We start from the raw sequence: 21,151 nt of genomic DNA on the forward strand, positions 1-21,151 counted from the left end.
ACAGAACATTTATTATGAGAAAAGACCTAATACAAAGAATAACTCATTTAAAATACACCAACGAATAGTGTACTCCAAAAATGCTTCGTATGGAAAGAAGACTTTTAGAAAAAGCAATATAGTACACTTATCTTTTTCACACTAAGTTGTTTTTGAAATGACCTGACTTCTCATATCCCAAAAGGACAATCATTTCAAAAAGACAACGACTAGTTTTCTAAAGACTATATATATACAAACACAACAGTGTGAAAAGACAAGCAAGCTTTCAACGAGAAAAATTCCTGCTTGACACTCTGAGAAAAGAGCTTAGAAAAAAAAAGAGAAAAAGAAAGAGAAAAAGTCAAGAAAAGCTCTCAGAAAAATACAAGAGTGTGTAAGAAAAGAAAAAGATCATTCTGAGAATCTTCATACGTGCATTCATACTTTGCATATCATTCTGAAGGTTCTATAGGAAAGTGTTGTAACTTTCTGATTTCTGTTGTATCCCTTCTCTGTTGAGAGAAGTAGACCTCTGTGAAAGAGGGTGTTTTCCTTCTCTGTTGAGAGAAGTAGACCTCTGAGGAAGAGGGTGTTTTCCTTCTCTGTTGAGAGAAGTAGACCTCTGAGAAAGATAGTGTTTCCCTTCTCTGTTGAGAGAAGTAGACCTCTGAGGAAGAGGGTATTGTACTATTTATCCGGTGACTCGGATGTTATAGTGGAAGGCTCAAGTGTTTTACTTGGGGACAGGATGTAGGTCAGTAACTCGGCCAAACCAATATAAATCTTGTGTTTATTGTGTTGTGCCTTATTGCCTTATTTTTTATTTTATCGATCTGCATCGTATTTCACTATTCACCCCCCCTCTAGTGGAATTTCATTTGGTATCAGAGCAGGTTCTGCTAGTGATGTGAGTTTTATGAAAACCCTTTTTAAAATAATATTTTTAATGAAAATCCAGTGAAAGCCAGACACCAAAAATAAAAAAACCGGCTCGCACAAGTAGTGGAGTCCGGGTCGATCTTAGGGAACGGAAAATACTTCGTATTCAAACACACAATCTAAACTACTCTTTATTGTCAAAATAAAAAAATTAATTAAATAATTAACTAACTAAAGAGTGTTGCCCTACGCAGAGGGCTTAAATGAATAAAAGAATAAAATGGCCTTATTACAACCCAATAAATTGAATAGATGAAATAAAATTCTAATCTAAAAGAAAAGGTAAAAGTCTTCAGTGCTTCGATGCTTCTCGTCTCTTTTTGAGATAATGCATGTTTTCTTGAACTGAGGGCCTGGAGGGACCTCAGAGGGTACATCGAAGGCACACAAAGAGCTTTATCACACGTTAAACAATTTCCTGCGACACAAAAATAAACCACAACGCAGAAACAAAACAAAAAAAAAATCTACAAGGAAATGAAAGTATGATGAAAAATCACAAAAAAACATGTAAAGACATGAACCCACTAATATGACACATAACCGCGAACAAAGCAATTCAACTACAAGCTAATGAATTAGCTTATGCAAACAACACCTAACAATGAATTTGCCTACATAGAAATGAACTGATGAAATAATCAATTAAGACGTTCACTAATGCAATCAAATGAATGTGACTGATGTAACCAATATTAAATCAACTACTCACAAAATCATGTGTATTGCAGCACATACTTCAATGGACTAACTAATATCACAAATGCTGAATCACATGTTAGCTTACACTATCTATTACACACTATAATGAGAAATAAAACACTCAAACAAAGGAACGTCAAGCATGCTAACACAGTAAAACAAAATACCATCACTCAAACAGATGCAAGACCCTAATTTAGTAACGCATGTGTGGATTAAACCGTAAACAGTCAACACCACTCACTCTAGCTGTTGTGTGGATGATGAATGATATTAAAACTAGAAAGAACCAGGAACACACCCAACACAAAAAAAAAACGCTGATGCAAAATACTAACCCACTAATAATGGATGGTTGTATCTAAAAAGAATGCATACTGACTAACAAAACTGGCATGGGATTTGGACTCTAACTAACCTAAACAAACAATCAGACGATGCACAAAATGCAAATCACTAGAACGCATGACTACTAACATTAAGACTGACTAACCTAAACACAACAGATATAGAAACAGCAAGCCGATCAATTAAACACATGGGTTAAGAAACATCAAGACTAATACGCAAACCAACGAGAACATTAAAAGATTATGACAGGCTGAGATCGAACTACCAATGGAAATAAGAACAAAATAGACTAATGACTGCAGCCCACACATCAAACCTACTTATCAAAAAAAAAAAAACACATTAACCCTAAAAAAAAACTGACAAAGAATTCAATATATAATTTTATTTTGATTTTATTTTAAATAGAATGTGCTGACACACGTAAAAAGAAAAGGAAAGGAAAGCAAAAGGACACTCACCGTGTGCTTCCGCTAGACTGCTTGAGAGAACAACGGTTGATCCTGGGTTGTTGCAGCACTTCTCCAATGAAGAGGATGAGATAGTCGGTGATGGAGAGGTTACAGCAAGAAGACAAGAAAAGGGAGAAGAAGTGGGAGAAGGAAGGAGGGGGGAATCGACCTTTAGAGAGGGGGAAAACAAGAAAGAGAGAGAGAGGCATCAATCCCAAAGAGAGAGAGACGTCACTTTTTTTTTTGCTGTAGAAGACTACTTATAATATTAAATTAGGGTAAAGCAAATTTTTCAAAACCAGTCCCACACTTTTCAATAGTTTTCAAAAGACTCACTTTTAGCAAAACATATTTTATTGACTAAAAAGAAAACTTTCTAAACTAATTAAAAATTACAAATTATCTAATACAAACCTAAGCTAACTAAACTACCATTAATAAAATCTAAATCTAATAAAAATACTAAAACCGTAGAGAAAGCGTTGAAAACTCGATTTTCTGATAAAATTTGATTCAATGCGATTTCTCAGAACTAACAATAAAAATGGGTTTTTAGAGCGATTTTTAACACGGATCATGCATAAATAATGATTAATAAAATGCAAATATTATGCATGATCAAATACCCCCATGCTTATTGTTTGCTAGTCCTCATGCAAACTGAAGCAAAAGCAAAAATACTAAACTAGACACAATAAAAACCTAACTCACTTTCGTAGGAATCACGGTTGCATTTAGCATATGCAACAAGCCCTTTCAACCCCTGAGTTACCCCAGTGGATGAGTAAGGTCTCGTGAGGGTTTGCAGTGATGCTACCCACAAACATCTGTGTCAAGTATGCATAAGAATTTTAAAACACAAAGCATTAGGCAGTTAAGGAGTTCGTTTCCACAAATATTTCATGCCATTGCATCATCAAAACAGGATTAGAGTCTTCTACTTGCCACCACAAAATAAAATATTTTCTTTCACTTTTCTAAATAGCATAATCATTTATGTTTCATCCTTAGAAATTCAAATACATACATATCATTATTTACTTATCCTCACTCATATGTGTTCTGCACAGGTTTTCTCAATATTTGCTTTTAAGCAATGAACTTTTCTCTTTTACGCTCTTTTCTCTTTCTTGATTTTCAATTTTCCACATTTTTCAATAAAATTTTTTTTTTCTGAGCACTATACCCAATTTCCAGTTTTTGTGACCTGTGTAGCGAGCTTTGGGTCAGTGACTCCCAGGCCAGACGACCTTAGGGCACCAGATACAAAGTATCCCTCAGACTTAATTGCTCGAGTCACTAGACCTTCAATTTTCTATAGTTTACGTATAGTCTACTTCTCTGTCATGTGCAATGTCAATATCTATTAGGCTCTCTATAAAGTCCATGTAACGAGCTTTCAGGCCGATGACTCCGAAACCAGATGGCTTTAGGGCACCAGGTGTAAACACCCCTCAGGCTCTACTTGCTCGAACAAAATAGGCCACAGATATCAACGTAGACAAAGAATTGACTTCCTTCGTTATCCTTTTCAACATGGACTCAAACACTTCAACTTGTGTCTAAGCTCAGCTACTAGGGAGTACAAAGATATCAAACAACTAAACGTATGCTCGTTTCACTTTTTGAGCTCATAAACGCAATATTGTTCATTTGCTTAGTTTTTCAATAAAACTGTGCATATCCATACTTGTGTTTCAAAATAAACTCTAACATGCATCTATAATCATTTCTTTGAAATCCACATAAACAATCACAATTTTCTAGATTCGTGTTAGAAAAAGTTTTTTGTGGGGCTTAAAAATTCTCTAAAAATGTTAGATGTTGCAAAGCAGTCATATAAGTTCAAACTCATTCCCTAAAAGCCTAATTTTAATGAGTTGACATAAAAAAATGCAAGTATAAAGACATGAAAAGTTTAGGTGTGCAAACTACACCCTCCCCCATGCTTGAATGACACTGTCCTCAGTGGCACTCCCCCATGCTTGTATGAAACTAAGAGGTTGCACTTGAGAACAAAATAATTGGGAGAAAAGAGCAGAAGTCACCTGAGATGACATATGAATGCATGTCCTACGATTACACAAGAGTGCATACCTGATCTAACAAAACACTCATGAGATACAAGAAAGCAAAGCAAAATAACGAAAAACCATCTATGATATTTACTAGATCCTACTAAAAATACAACATACAAACCTGTGCTCCCCCTCATGCATCCACGAGGTTAATAGCCTCAATGTCTTGTTGCACCACCATATCAGAAATGTAGGGCTTCAGTCGCTGCCCATTAACTTTGAAAATGCTACCCGTTCGAGGGTCCAAAAGATCTACCGCTCCATGTGGAAAAACTCTATGGACTATGAATGGTCCATCCCATCTGGACTTCAGCTTCCCTGGAAAAAGATGGAGACGTGAATGATAAAGCCACACCTTTTAACCAGGCTCGAACTGCTTCCTCACAATATGTTGATTATGGAAATGCTTGGTTCGAGCCTTGTATATTTTGGCACTCTCGTAGGCTTCGTTGCGCAACTCCTCAAGCTCACTCAACTGCAACTTCCTCTCAGCTCCAGCTTGGACCATATCAAAATTGAACTTCTTGATAGCCCAATATGCCCTATGCTCCAATTCAACAGGAAGGTGGCATGGTTTCCCAAAAACTAATCGGTATGGTGTTATCGTCGCGAAATTTTTCCCCCGTCTTCCCTTCCTTGCGGAAGAGAGAAAGAGGAAACGCTTTCGCGATTCAAACTTGACCGAATTTTGGAAATTGCTTTTGAAATACTCGCCTCCGTTTTTTAAATTTGCGGGAAAATCCATGGGATGGGGCTCGACCTGTCGGTACGAGGTTCGACCGTTTCTGCCGCCTTTAACAGGGGTAATCGAACCAAGGACCAAAATTGTGCTTGACTTAGTTAAATCATCAAAATCATGTTCTATCCTAAATGCACAGAGAATTCAGGCATGTGCTATGAGATTTTGGAAAATGCAAGTTGGAAAACATGATGTATGCTTAGAAAATATTTGGAGTTGAAAAGATTCTCTCAGGAAAAAGCTGAAAGTCAATTTCTCAGGAAACTCATATAAAAGGGTTTTTGAAAACATGAGAAAGCTTATAAAGATGTGATAAAATCAGGAATAGTTGAAAATCCTGGGAAAATGGGAGTGATTCTTGAGAAAAGATGAACCTTTTGAAAAGGGAAACACTTCTTAGGAAAACTTGGACTTTGAGAGTTTTCTTAGGAAAATGATGGAAGATTTATAGGAAAACTCATTGGAGAAAAAAATTCAAAACTTGGGGAATCGAAATCCTGGGAATTTTACCTTTTGAAATACTTGGAAATCAATTTTGGATCTTGAAGAAAGATTGGAAAACTCTTTTGAATATCTTAAGAAAATATCATTTTCCTGGGAAAACTGTGGAAAAACTTGTCTTTGGAAAACCGATTTTGAAAAATCCTTAGAATTTCTTGAGAAATCGATTTCTTGAGAATGAAGTTTTCTTGAGAAAATCTTGAGAAAATCTATGATTTTATGATGCAAATGACATAAGTGAATGAATGCACTTTGAAAAGATTTTCTAAGAGATTTGTTGGAAAAATATGCATTAAGTCAAGATAAATCCTTCACATATTCTGACTGTGGCCATGAATATGTTCAAAATTTAGTTGATTTGATGCACATGATTTTGAAAACTTTAGAAATATGATGTGCATTTTAAGATAGCCTAAGAGTGTAGGCTCAATGTGACTAGTAGAAAGATGATGGATCTGGGTCTCGTCCATATTCCGACTAGGGCCGTAAATATGGATCCCACCGAGTCCATCAACTCCCTAAGAGTTGGTGCACGTGCCATTCGTGAACATCCATAGTGCTTTTGAAATAAAATGCATGAATCATAGAAACAGGATATTGCATAAATTCAAACTATATGATATGCATCCTAGTCTAAGCAGGAAATTAAATCTCTTATTCCAAAATTTACATTATTACATCACTAAATAAAGGAAATAAAAGAAATTTGCAGACTTCAGCTCCTTCTTTGGAATGTCCCTGCCAAGCTTGAAATAAAGTTAGCTCAAATATGTGGGTTTTTCCAAGATTTTCCAATAATATTATGAAATTATTGGATTTAATTGGATATAAACCCTATTCTCATGCTTCCTTGATATTTTGAAATGATGAAAATGCTAGAAATTCAGTAGAAAATAGTTTGAAATTCGGAATTGGTGGTCAAAATGATCAAAATACCCCTAAAATTAAAGTTACACCTTTAAAATCAGGGTTTTTTGAAGGAAAACTTGGTAAAACTGAGATTTCGAAATTCAAATTGAATCAAATGATGATGAAATGCAGTAAGAGACATGATGACATACTGCTAAACACACTAAGACTGTAAAATCAGAATTTGACATTTTGCAATTTATCCAAAATAATGAATTTCGCTTGTTTTTCGCTTGGATCCGGGTCCTGCGGGACCCTGTTTTGGTATTATGGATGATCCGAACCTCAAATGGATTCTAAATTGCACCAAATTCGGTATGAAGCATCTAAACACTCTGATAAACAACCTAGAATGCTAAAAATCATGAAATGATATGATTTAAATGCTAAAATTCAAGGAAAGTCCTAAAAATGATGGATTTTGCCTATGGATCCGAACCAAATGCAATGCCTAATATGATAATGCAAGATTTACACCATAAAAACTTATGATATTTTGCAGAATGCTAAAAGACCCGAAATGGAACATTTTTGGTTTTTACAGCCTCGGAATTTGAGCCATGGTGAGTTCAATAACAGGGATTTAGTTCTGACAGAGGTAAAAATCACCCTAATCTGATGTAAAATGCCAAACAAATATAAAACAGCTATGGAAATTTATGAAATTAATCAGAGCTATGCACGACACCTACATGAACAACTTTCATGTTTATGACTTTGGCATTTGATCAACGGAAACACAGATAAAAATATAACTATTTCTGCCTAAACTAACAGAATAGACAAATGTAGCAAAACAGGGGGCTGACAAGAAAAATCCGAAGCAGGGGTCAACACTGTTCTAAAAATTACAGGCTTTCAGATTCAAACAGAGGACATCTCGGACACCACTTTCACTTTTTACAGTTTTGGATTTGGAGCAACACACAAAGAGAAACCATAGCCCTAAGTCGATCCAAGATCTCAGAGGCCCAAATTAGGCTCTGACACGTGTCCCAAACTCTCGGATTTTTGTCAGACATAAAAAAAATCATAAAAATCTGAAAAAATCATATTAAAAACTAGACATTCTCTTGAGTTCATAACATCTTTTGGATCGAAAATCGGATCTCCCATGAGGGATATCTCGATTTTACAAGTTGGCAAATGATTTTCAAAACGTATGCCTGGTAACAAAACCCGACTTTCCATTTTGAATGTTTACCGCAGTAAACAAATTTAAATGGCTCCGAATTTTTGGCAAAATTTTAGGGACACCTAAGGGCGCATTCCGTGATTTTTTTGGGATTTGTAATAAAAAACAAATGCATGAAATGACGTGTGGACTGACTGACAAAAACAGAGACCTACTGAAAATAAGCAGAATTGAAATAAATGCTAAATTAATCCTAATTAATTCATGAAATATGCTAAATGAATGAAATAAAATGCAAATTAAACCTAGCTAACTATATGAATGTTAAAAATCATCAAGGAAGCATAACAAAACATTTTTATATATATCGTTTTATGAGAATAGCTCAATCCATCCCTCGGATGAGCTCTTTCTTCAAACGACTCCCGATTCGGATTATAGAATCACATCAAGGGGAAAAGAAGTGCACCTTGATTCGTTACGCAGCGTAGGAGCTCTTGAAAGGGGCAGCTATCACGAGCTTCCTTCGTCCTTCGCTTCGAGCTTCGAATGGTCCGCCAAAATCGAGCTCTGTTGGAATCGGATTGGCCACGGCACGAACTTTACTCCACCTTCTTCAATGCGCCAAAGGGGGCACAATTTCCAAGGTTCAAAATCAGATGTTAGGAAGGCTAGGTCGGATTTTCCAAGTTCACAAGAGCTAAAAAAAAATGATCTCCTTAGGCTGGGCGTGAACCCTTGTTTTTATAACTTTTCTGAAAAATTTTGAAATTCAAACATGCTGGATCTGAGCCCTCCATGTGGCGCCATCTCAGGGGGTGTCATCTGAGGGGTTTGAAATTCGAATTTGTCTTTTGCAGGGAACCCTCAGGTGGCGCCACCTCAAAAGGTGTTTTGATTTTGAGAAAAATAAAAGAAAATGGAAATTTTGTGGGTGAGACACCTCAGCAGGGGGATTTGGAATTTTTTAAAAGTTTGCTTGATTCTCTCTGCAGGGAACTCCCAGAAGGCGCCATCTCAGACTGGTGTTTGAACATTTGAATTCTAGCTTTCTCTGAAGGAGGCAGAAAGTGACATGTGTCACTTGCTTTTTCTGAAGAAAGTAGAGAGAGACACGTGTCCCTTGCTTTTTCTGAGAAGAGCAGAGGGTGACATGTGTCACTTGCTTTTTCTGAGAAAAGCAGGGAGTGACATGTGTCTTCTACTTTTTCTAAAGGAAGCTGGAGATGACATGTGTCATCTACTTTTCTGAGAAAAATAGGAGGGAGACATGTGTCCTCTGCTTTTTCTGAAAGGAGCAGAGATTGACACGTGTCGCTTGCTTTTCCTGAGGAAAGGAGAGAGTGACATGTGTCACTTGCAGGAGACATAATTCAAATGGTGCCACCTCAGGGGAGACAAGTTCTACTTTTTCTGAACAGGACAACACATGACACGTGGCATCTCATGGTGACCTTGGAATGACATATGGCACAGGGTGAAGATGGTAGACATTGACACATGGCATAAAATGAAGAGGATGACTAATGACATGTGGCGGCATCTTAAGGTGGCTCCACACTGACACGTGTCAAAGGATGGCAGAAGAAAGAAGGTGACATGTGGCGCCAACTCTAGGTGAACCCTATGCTGACACATGGCAAGTAAATGGGAGGAGAGAGAAAAGACAAGTGGCGCCAATCTAGGGGACAAGGCTCCTATATTTTTGGGTTTTTCAAAATTCAAATTTTCAAAAGAAAAGCCTGTGTGACACCACCTCAGTGTGGGTCCCACATTGCTTCTTTATTGAAATAAAGACAAGACAATAAGCCTCTTTTTGGAATTTTCATAAAATCTGGACTAATTGGTAAAACAGGAAATTTTGAAAAGAGTTGGCCCCTGTAGGGTGATTTTGTAAAAGGAAGATATTTGAAATTGTTTGACAAAAGGGCAAAGTCTGAGTTGAAATTTATTGAAAATTATCCAGATTGTTTTCCTAAGGAAATATTTTGAAATTCAGAGCCCTAGGGGTAAAATGGGAAGAATTGATAACTTTGAAGACCCAGGGTTTTGAAATCCATTTTGAAAAGAGTTAAAATTCTAATCTGGATTGAAAATTTTGAAATCAAGAGTTCTGGACCTCAAAATGACATGCTGTGCAATGCAGTGATATGAAATGCTCATGCAATGATATGCAATGCCATGTCTTATGCAATATAATCTTGAACCAAGACTTGGAGATTCCTGTCTTCTGTCAGGAACAAAATTTTGAACATCTGAGCTAAAAATAGAGAAATTTTGAGAGTTGCAGATGAAACTTAGACTTTTGCAAGGTCCGGGCTCAGAAAATGACCATTTTGCCCTCCTAACGATTTCAAAGGCTGAATGATGATTCTTTGTGGAAATGTTGGGAGGTGAGTGAAAATTTGGGGTGTTTACATATGGGGACATGCCAATCGGAGTCTTGAAAGCAGTCCTATAGGCCCAAAGGGCATCATCAAGGCGCTGAGACTAGTCCTTGCGGTCTGGCCGGATTGTTTTTTCAAGAATTCGCTTGATCTCCCTATTGGAGACCTCGACTTGGCCACTAGTCTGTGGGTGGTACGGTGTGGCAATCCGATGATGTACCGAGTATTTCCTAAGTAAAGAAGCTACTTGTACATTACGAAAGTGCATACCACCATCACTAATGATCGCTCTAGGGACTCCGAACCGACTAAAAATGTTGTGCTTGATAAATCGGAGCACCTCCTTATGATCATTGGTTCGGGTGGCCACGGCCTCGACCCATTTGGAGACATAATCAACCGCCACTAGAATATAAATAAATCCGAACGAAGGCGGGAAAGGACCCATAAAATCAATGCCTTACACATCAAAAATCTCCACAATCAAAATAGGAAAGAAGGGCATCATATCACGCTTGGCGATGCGTCCTGTCTGCTGACAGCGCAAGCACCTCCTACAAAAATCATGGGCATCTCTATGCAGTGTCGGCCACCAAAATCCTGACTTGAGGACCTTCGCGGCGGTCTTTCGACTAGAAAAATGGCCTCCACAAGCCAAGGAATGACAAAATGATAGAATGGAGTCATACTCCTCCTCAGGAACGCACCTCCGAATCATCTGATCTGGGCATAATCGAAACAACTCTGGTTTCTCCCAAAAATAGTGCTTTACCTGCGAGAAAAATCGATCTCTCTCATTGCGGTTCCAGTGCGAAGGGTACTCTTCAGTCACCAAAAAGTTGATGATATGCGCGAACCAAGGCAAATGCTTGACATGAAAGAGCTGCTCATTCGGAAATGAATCATCAATCTGCCCCTGATCAGTGGATGTCTCCACTGTCAGTCTGGATAAATGATCTGCTACAAGATTCTCACATCCACTCTTATCTCGAATCTCGAGATCAAATTCTTGTAACAGAAGGATCCATCGAATGAGACGTGGTTTGGCATCCTTTTTACTCATCAAATATCGCAATGCTGCATGATCTGAGTAAATGATGACCTTGGAGCCTAACAAATATGATCGAAACTTCTCAAGAGCAAAAACCATGGCTAGTAATTCCTTCTTTGTGGTGGTATAATGCATTTGCGCAACAGAGAGGGTCCTACTAGCATAATAAATCACATGAGATCGTCGCTCAATCTTCTGACCGAGAATCGCTCCAACCGCGTAATCTGACGCGTCACACATAATCTCAAATGACACTGACCACTCAGAAGATCGAAGAATAAGAGCAGTAGTCAGAGCATTTATTGTACTTTTAAAAAACACCTTTTTGAAACAAATCATTAATTATACTTTCTTACAAGCATTTATGAAAAAGTCATTTTGACAAGATATAATAGCTCATGATTTCAAAAGCATTAATTGTACCTTCTAACATGCATTTATGAAAAAGACAACTTGAAAAGATATAAAAGCTAATGATTTCAAATATGAAAGAAAAATACAAAATGAATTAATTCATAATACACAAACATTTACGTAAGAAATTTTGGTTCATAATACATAAGCATTTATGTAAGAAAAGACAAAATGTGAAAAGATGTATTGGTTCATAATACATAAGCATTTATGTAAGAAAAGACAAATTATGAAAAGATGTATTGGTTCATAATACATAAGCATTTATGAAGAAAAGACAAAATGTGAAAAGATGTATTGGTTCATAATACATAAGCATTTATGTAAGAAAAGACAAAATGCATTAGTTCATAATACACAAATTTTTACGTAAGAAAATTTGGTTCATAATACATAAACATTTATGTAAGAAAAGACGAATTATGAAAAGATAATACACAAGCATTTATTTGAGAAATGACTATTTGTAATATAAGTATTACTCAAGCATTTAGTGTACTTCACAACCATTCATTTTAGAATTGACGATTTGAGAAAATAAATATTATTTTATTAAAATAAGAAATGACCATTTATTTCTTTAAGCATTAAATGTCACCTCAAAAAGCATTTGAGAAATGACTATTTATTTATAAATAAAACCCACACTCAAGAATGTCGACTTACTTAAAGTCATCATTCTTTCTGTAAACATTAAATGTTATTCTAAAAAGCTTTTAAGAAATGACCATTTATAAATAAAGTACTCAACAAACATTTATCACACTTACATACATTTATTATAAGTGACGACTTGTAAGAAAAATATTAATATACTAATATTCATTAAATTGACTAAAGACAAAATTGCATGATAGAATATATTCCAACGTTCAATGTACTACAAACCATTAAATTGAGTAAAGACAAAACTACATGATAAACTACACTTCAACGTTCAAAAATCCTACAGAACATTTATTATGAGAAAAGACCTAATACAAAGAATAACTCATTTAAAATACACCAACGAATAGTGTACTCCAAAAATGCTTCGTATGGAAAGAAGACTTTTTGAAAAAGCAATATAGTACACTTATCTTTTTCACACTAAGTTGTTTTTGAAATGACCTGACTTCTCATATCCCAAAAGGACAATCATTTCAAAAAGACTAGTTTTCTAAAGACTATATATATACAAACACAACAGTGTGAAAAGACAAGCAAGCTTTCAACAAGAAAAATTCCTGCTTGACACTCTGAGAAAAGAGCTTAGAAAAAAAAAGAGAAAAAGAAAGAGAAAAAGTCAAGAAAAGCTCTCAGAAAAATACAAGAGTGTGTAAGAAAAGAAAAAGATCATTCTGAGAATCTTCATACGTGCATTCATACTTTGCATATCATTCTGAAGGTTCTATAGGAAAGTGTTGTAACTTTCTGATTTCTGTTGTATCCCTTCTCTGTTGAGAGAAGTAGACCTCTGTGAAAGAGGGTGTTTTCCTTCTCTGTTGAGAGAAGTAGACCTCTGAGGAAGAGGGTGTTTTCCTTCTCTGTTGAGAGAAGTAGACCTCTGAGGAAGATGGTGTTTCCCTTCTCTGTTGAGAGAAGTAGACCTCTGAGGAAGAGGGTGTTGTACTATTTATCCGGTGACTCGGATGTTATAGTGGAAGGCTCAAGTGTTTTACTTGGGGACAGGATGTAGGTCAGTAACTCGGCCGAACCAGTATAAATCTTGTGTTTATTGTGTTGTGCCTTATTGCCTTATTTTTTATTTTATCGATTTGCATCGTATTTCACTATTCACCCCCCCTCTAGTGGAATTTCAGATATTGACTCTTCAAAGTCTACTCAGCGAAACGAACCTTAATCATTTCGCCGATGGTAATCCGGCGAAACGATGGTGAGCCGACGATCCGATGGTGAGTCGGCGATCCGATGGTCATCCGACGAAACAAACTAACTGTAGCATCGTTCGACTTGATGAGTTATGGAGCCTGATTCATAGTTTTTGTCCTTACAGGAGGGGGTTTGGGGGCTCCTCCCAGCGTGGGCAACATCATTCAACTTGATATGTTGTGGAACCTGATTTAGAGTTTTTGCCCTTACAGGAGGGGGGTCCGGGGGCTCCCCCCCCCCACCCACCCGGCGCGGATCCCAATGGGGGCGCCCCTGGTGGGGGGCTCGGGGGGCAACGCCCTCTGGACCAATTTTTTTTTGGAACTTCCAACAGCAATTTATAGTATTATCGGGCTTTCCTACAGCGATTTGTAGTATTTTCGGGTCTTTTGCAAATCGCTATAGCGATTTGTAGTGTCTTCCGCAAATCGCTATAGCGATTTGTAGTGTCTTCCGCAAATCGCTATAGCGATTTGTAGTGTCTTTCGCAAATCGCTATAGCGATTTGTAGTGTTATTCAGTAAATAAATCGCTGTAAATCGTTACCCGAATTAGGACCAACTTGTCAGGGCCATATCTCCCTAACTGGAGGTCATATTTCAAATCTGTAAAAAATGATGTCTTTGTTATTGAGTTTAGTTTATTCCTGTAAATTTTCAGCGATTTTTATTGTCATTTCATTCCCCATTTTAATTAAAACCAGACCATTATTATTCTGTGTTATTTGAGTTGCACAACACCATTCTCGCTTGACATCCACATCTTGATTATGGCATGCTCCTTGTTGGATTTTCCATTGATTTCTTCCAACCATGCTTGGAACAAAAATATGTCTTTCTCACCACGATACCCTGTGCAATTTTTGACCACGACACCCGGGACCCGTGCTGGGGGGATCCCCCGGACCCCCCTCCTGTAAGGGCAAAAACTCTAAATCAGGCTCCACAACGAATCTAGTTGAACGATGTTACCCACGCTGGGAGGAGCCCCCAAACCCTCCTCCTATAAGGGCAAAAACTCTAAATCAAACTCCACAACGAATCAAGTTGAACGATGTTATCCACGCTGGGAGGAGCCCCCAAATCCTCCTCCTATAAGGGCAAAAACTTTGAATCAGACTCCACAATGAATCAAGTTGAACGATGCTATCCACGTTGAGAGGAGCCCCCAAACCCTCCTCCTGTAAGGGTAAAAACTCTGAATCCGGCTCCACAACAGTCAATGTGCAGGTCAGTCGGTGCTTAATGGAGCAATGTAGGATCTTCTGCTGGATGTGCACAGAAGCAGAAAAAGAAGGGAGAGAGAGAGAGAGAGAGAGAGAGAGAGAGAGAGAGAGAGAGAGAGAGAGAGAGAGAGAGAGAGATGTTCATGGCCTCCTCCAGGGGAGATTTCTTTCTCGGATAATCCTGCAGTGCAGAGACTGGGTCTTAAATAATCATCTTCAGGGCACTTAAGTCTTTACAACCACTCATTTTCAAGAATTGTCATTTTTTTTTGCACCAATGGAGGAGAGGGTACTTAAGTCTTTGTAATTGCATTAAACTCCAACACTAATTAATGTTGACAAACATGGGGATACGAGACGCACATGCTTACATACATGGTGCTCTTTGGGACCCCCGAACATGAGATGTAGCTAACTCCCCTGTTCGGAGGGGGAACATATAACCTGCTTCGGTAATTAACTAATTAAAAAAAGAAACCATGGAAGTTTCACAAAAGTGCAAACAGGGAATTGCAAATCTGAGTGTGGATGAGGATATCCCCATCAAAACACCCACTGTTATTTTACACCACAAGCTCCTAAGATGCTATTCTTGTGAACGTATCCGCATGCCAAGGCCATGTGGGCCCTATGCCCGCGCCACATATTGGTCGCGAGCATGGCCAGTGGGGTGGTTGTGAAGGCATTGAGATGGAGAATCTGAATCAAACCCCGCAGATGCATGGGTGTGTCCGTAGCTTTTAAATATGGGCCACGTAAGGCAAGGTACAAGGTTCTTAAATGCGATGAAGCGAAGCGAGGCATTGAGCTTGTTATGAAGCGAGGCATAAGCCTCGAGGCGTTGAAGCGTAAGCTTCATGATCAAAATAATAAAATATATAATATTAATAAAATAATGAAAATTTTATATGGGTAGCTTCCATTTCTTGTGTACCCACTACAAGAAAATCATGGATTAGCGATGGCCTCTATCCATCGCTTATCCGTCGCTAAACTGTTTAGCGATGGATAGAGGCCATCGCGAATTTTTGCTCGCTAATTAGTGAAAAAACTTATATGTCGTTAATTCTGTCACTAATTTGCGACAGCTTAGCGACGAACATTATTCGTCGCAAATCTGTCGCTACATTTAAAAAAAAAAAAATTTGATCCCTGTCGGGCGGTATTCTGGCAGCAATAAGCCGAACTTATACCGCGCCCGACAGGCATTGCACAGAACGAATGCTCTGCCTCGTCGTCGGACTTGTATCGTCCTCCGTGAACTGGTGCTCTCCGACGTCGCCGTCCTCCGTGAACCGGCATCGCCATCCTCCGTGAACTGGCATGCTCTCTGACACCGGCGTCGTCATCCTCCGTGAACCGGCATCGCCGTCCTCTGTGAACCGGCATCGTCGTCCTCCGTGAATCGGCGTCGTCGTTCTTCGTGAATCGGCGTCGTCGTCCTCCAGTGATCACTCTGCATCATCACCGTCCACCATGAACTGACTTGCACAGCAATCACTCTGCATCATCGAAGTCGGTTTAAATCGAGCGCGGTCGATTTAAATTTTGAACGGGGAGAGAGGGAAAATTTTGCGCTCAGTTTAAATAAAAAATTAGCGAGGGATTTAGCGACAGAATTTTTTCGTCGCTAATTAGCGATGGATTAGCGACGGAAAAATTCCCTAGCTAAAATGTTTTCTTGTATTGAGAATTAGAGACGAAAAAATTGTTGTTGTTAATCCATCGCTAATTAGCGATGGATTAGCGATGAAACAACTTTCATCGCTAATTCGTCGCTACTTAGAGACAGATTCATTAAGAAAGTTTTCTCTAGCTAATCTGTCGCAAATTTGCGACGGAAAAAATCCGTCGCAAATTTTCGTTGCTAATTAACAGTTTTTTTGTAGTGACCCATATCTCTCAAGTCATTAGATGGATTTGGTTTCCTCTATGTTCATAACAGACAGGCTTATCTTGATCAATGCTAGAAAAAGGTAAAGGAAAAAAAATGTCAAAAGCTTCTCTTCTCATGTTTTTTTATTTTTTATTTTATTTAATATGTTTATTTATCAATACATATTTTAAACAAAGTGTGTGATCTAAGATAATAGGAATTGAAATCGTAAGAAAGTTTTGTAAAAAAAAAAAAGAGAGATAAGTAGTTGCATTAATGCTAGTACGTCGGTAATTATATCATTTTCTGCCAAGCCAGCAAGGAAGAAAATATGGACTGGACAGTCTACATCGCAATAGAAATCTCCCTCTCTATCTCTATTGATTTACACTTATCTTCCTCTCTTTTTTAAAAAAATAATGAAAACAAAAAACTAGAAAACAAAAACTATAGAAAAGAAAAAAGAGGTACAACATCACTGCTGATAAATATCGAGAATGAATAAGAAATCTCAAATCAACTCAGAAAAGAGGTACGACTTTTGTTGGTGGTATTGGTATCATCGATTGCCAGTTTATTATTCTCTAGAGTGGTGGTTTGCTTTCTCTATTTCCAGGGTTTGTGTGGTTCCTGAAATGGCGGGGGAGTAGATCCAGATAAAGAAGATCGACAACATCACAGTGAGGCAAGTGACCTTCTCAAAGAGGAGGAGAGGGTTGTTCAAGAAAGCCCAAGAACTCTCCATTCTTTGCGATGCTGAAGTTGGTGTCATCATCTTTTCTACTATCGACAAACTCTTCTCTAGGTACCTTCCCCTCCCCTCTCCTGCCAAGATTCCAAAAGCTGCAGGGGGCAAGCCCATGCCTGCCGAAAACAGAAAGGTAGAGAGAGGTGGAAGGTGCAATAGGGGGCCGCTAACCTTCTGCCGCTCCCTTGATGTATGCAGAGAGAGGTGAGGCACAGCAGGGGGCCGTCGGCCCCCTGCCAACCTTCCGACGAACATAAAAGAAAAGGGGGAGAAGGAGAAGAAAAAGACAGAGGCAGAGAGGGTGCGTACCTTCCACCTCTCTCTGGAAGGAGGCGACGTTGATCAGAACACGTGGAAGGAGGCGGCATCGGCTCCCCTGAGAGGCGTCAGATGCGAGGTCATCAGTGCTGAGAGTGAGAGACAAGAAGGAGGGAGGTGCAAGCTGAGATTCTGACAAAGCTATCCCTCCCCTCTACGATTTTTAAAGAGGTTTGGGGGAGGCACAAAAAGGGAAAGGGGGGGAGGAATGAAGATTTAAAAGAAACCCTCGTCCCCCCCCCTGTGTTTTTTATTTTTGTGGGTTGTACATGAAGCGCACGCCTTAGAAGCGAGGCGTGCACTTCAAGCCTGCAAAGGCCTCATACAACGCCTCGGTACCTTAAGCTTGTGCTTCGCCTCTGAGGCGTAAGCCTCTCACAACACTGGCAAGGTAGTCGTGCGCCCCACCTGGGGTTTGCCTTGCTGAGGATGGGTCCATTAAGTTGAATGGTTCTCGGCGAGGGTTCCTCATCATCAAGAAAAAAAAGCATCAGTGGCACCTTGGAATGACAACCATCTTAGAAAGTTGGAATGACTGCCAACAAAATTTACCAGAAATTGGGGGCAAGAAAAGGGTGTGTAGATCTAACAAATAATGAGTTTTTTTTTTGATAGCTAGGGAAAGCTTGTTAGAAATATTGGTCCGGGTTTATATTGGCTACAATCCAGATCTCATGAAGTCCAGATTAGAAAGAGATATTCTTCGTAATGAAGAAGGCTAGGTTTTCTAGAGAGGAGTCTTACGGCTAAGGAAAGAGGCTGCCAAGTCGTGCATGAAAAGGAAAAATATATTGTTAAGTTTATTAGAAAAGAAAGATAAAAGATATGATTTCTTGTAAAATGGAAAGGCTAGACATGTTGATAAAACTTTATCTCAACCACCTCTTGTGCCATATATATGAAAGTTTGGCAATCTATGAGCTCCTCATTGAGTGTTGAGAGGAGTCTCATGGTGGACGTAGGTATATATCGGGCCCAACCAAGTTAAAATTAACTGTACGTGTGTTTCTCTTGTTTATTTCTTCTTTTAAAGCACTCATTTTTCTATCAATTGGAAGTACAATTGATTCACACATACCCTGACTTTTCTGGCTTCATCTCACATCATATAACATAGTTTCCTTGTTCTATAGGTAGCTTTAAACAAGTTTCCTTTGCACACTATAAAACATTTCACATTTACTGGCACAAAAATCGTTAAGTAAATGTGGAGAAAATGCCATTAAAGGTCATCATAGATGATGATGAAGCATCAGTAAGTGCGCCAGAGTTGCCCGTGTCAGTGTAGCTTGTACTGGTATTTTATATATATAGTGTTTTAGTTGACGAATCACTTGTGATCTCATAGGTTCACAATGAAAATGCCAGTTCACATATCTTCCTAAAAATCTATTGCATATTATATAATGGAACACATCTTGCAATGACTGCCATAATGCCATAAGAAGTTAAAACATGTTTGACATGGACACTTAATCTTTCTTTTCTACACTACATTATTGTGTTGAGCTGTATCTAAGAATTTTTTAACTCTATTCAAATAGTGAGCTTCATCGAGGACAAGCCATTGCATCCAAATTCCATCTTAACTTGCATATAAAACAACTTAAAAAAATACTTACATTTTTTTTTTCAATTTGGACACAAAATTTATCGTCCATAACGTCTGCACACTTCTTCAAATATACGCAAGTTCAAAGATTATTGTCTAACTAGATATTGTGTACGAAATATTAAAGAACTATATACATATATTCAGTAAATTTGAGAAAAAAATCCTTAAAGGACTAAAAATACATTTAACATGCATTCAATAAAATCTCTAAAATCTAAATCATATATGAAAAAAGTGCATTTAGCATGCATTTAATAAATAAAATTAAAAAAATAGACAATTAATATGTAAAACCCTAAAATCTAAATCATATATGAAAAAATTATATTTAGCATGCATTCAATAAATAAATCATAAAATAGGTAATTAATATGTAAAACCCTAAAATTTAAGTCACATATAAAAAAACACATTTAGCATGCATTCAATAAATAAATTATAAAATAGATAATTCATATTTAAATGCCCTAAAATCTAAGCCATATATGAAAAAAGATATATTTAGTATGTATTCAATAAATAAATTACAATATAGGCAATTCCCTTAAAATCTAAGTCATATACAAAAAAAATACATTTAGTATATATTAAATAAATAAATTATAAAAAACATAATTGATATATAAAACTCCTAAAATCTAAGTCATATATGAAAATAATACATTTAGCATGTATTCAATAAATAAATTATAAAATAAGTAATTAATATATATGACCCTTAAAATTTAAATCATATATGAGAAAAATATATTTAGTATGAATTCAATAAATAAATCATAAAATAAACCATTAATATGTAAAACTCCTAAAATCTAAATCATATTTAAAAAAATTACCTTGTCGGTGAATACAACATGAAGGAAACAGAGAGGGGGCAAGAGAGAGAGGGCAGGGGCCACATAGAGAGGGAGCGGGGTGAGAGAGAGAGAAAGAGAGAAGGTTCGAGTGATGTGACCTCAAACCTTCTTTCTTTTTTAATGTTTGTTAAAGCCTTTACTGATGCAAATTTTTTTGGAGCCAGTAAACCTTTACTGGCGCGAACATATTTCATACCAGTAAAGGTGTTAACTATACTGACGCGAATATATTTCATGCCAATAAAGGAGCAATGTATGTTGTGTCAGTATAATACAACTCTTTACTAGCATGAGCATATTTTTTACACGAGTAAAGGTGCCTCGTTATTGGCACAAATATAAGGCACACCATTAAAGAGGTCATTTCTTGTAGTGGTAGACATCATAATGCTAAGAATGATGTCTAATAATCTAATATGGCATCTAATATTCTATCTTCTAAGGCATAGGTTAATTCTTTTGTTGTCTAACATATAGTAAAGGTCTATTAAAACATCACCAGTTTCTATCCAATTAATATCATAATTTCATTTATGTCTAAATTGCAAAGTAAATCAGGCTAGTCATGAGATCTTTTATTGATTCTTCTTTCAAGTCGTTGGCTTGTCACTTAAATCTGAATTTTTTTTTATCAAAGGATGACAAAAGAAGTAGGCATATATCATAAAAAACTAGACCTTTGCTAATAAATACCATATCTTTAAAATTACGAACTTCTCATGACAACTAAGCTATTGATACATTTTTCCCAAAAGCAAGTTCAACAACAACGGTAACCATCCACCATTTTTATGGTCCCCTAAAAAGGCATTCACCAACCATGCAGCGAGAGATATGCACTGTAAATTTTGAACTCATGACATCCTTTCAACTTAGTAATATTATGAGTCGTCTCCTAGCCAAATGAGCAGAGCACTCTTGAGCAACAACTAATGATCATATTAATGTAAAATTATATGGACATGACATGCAAATGCCAATCATCATAAAGCATGTGCAA

Source organism: Nuphar pumila, chromosome 4 (assembly GCF_984573655.1).
Source record: "Nuphar pumila chromosome 4, dmNupPumi1.hap1.1, whole genome shotgun sequence".
NCBI lineage: Eukaryota > Viridiplantae > Streptophyta > Magnoliopsida > Nymphaeales > Nymphaeaceae > Nuphar > Nuphar pumila.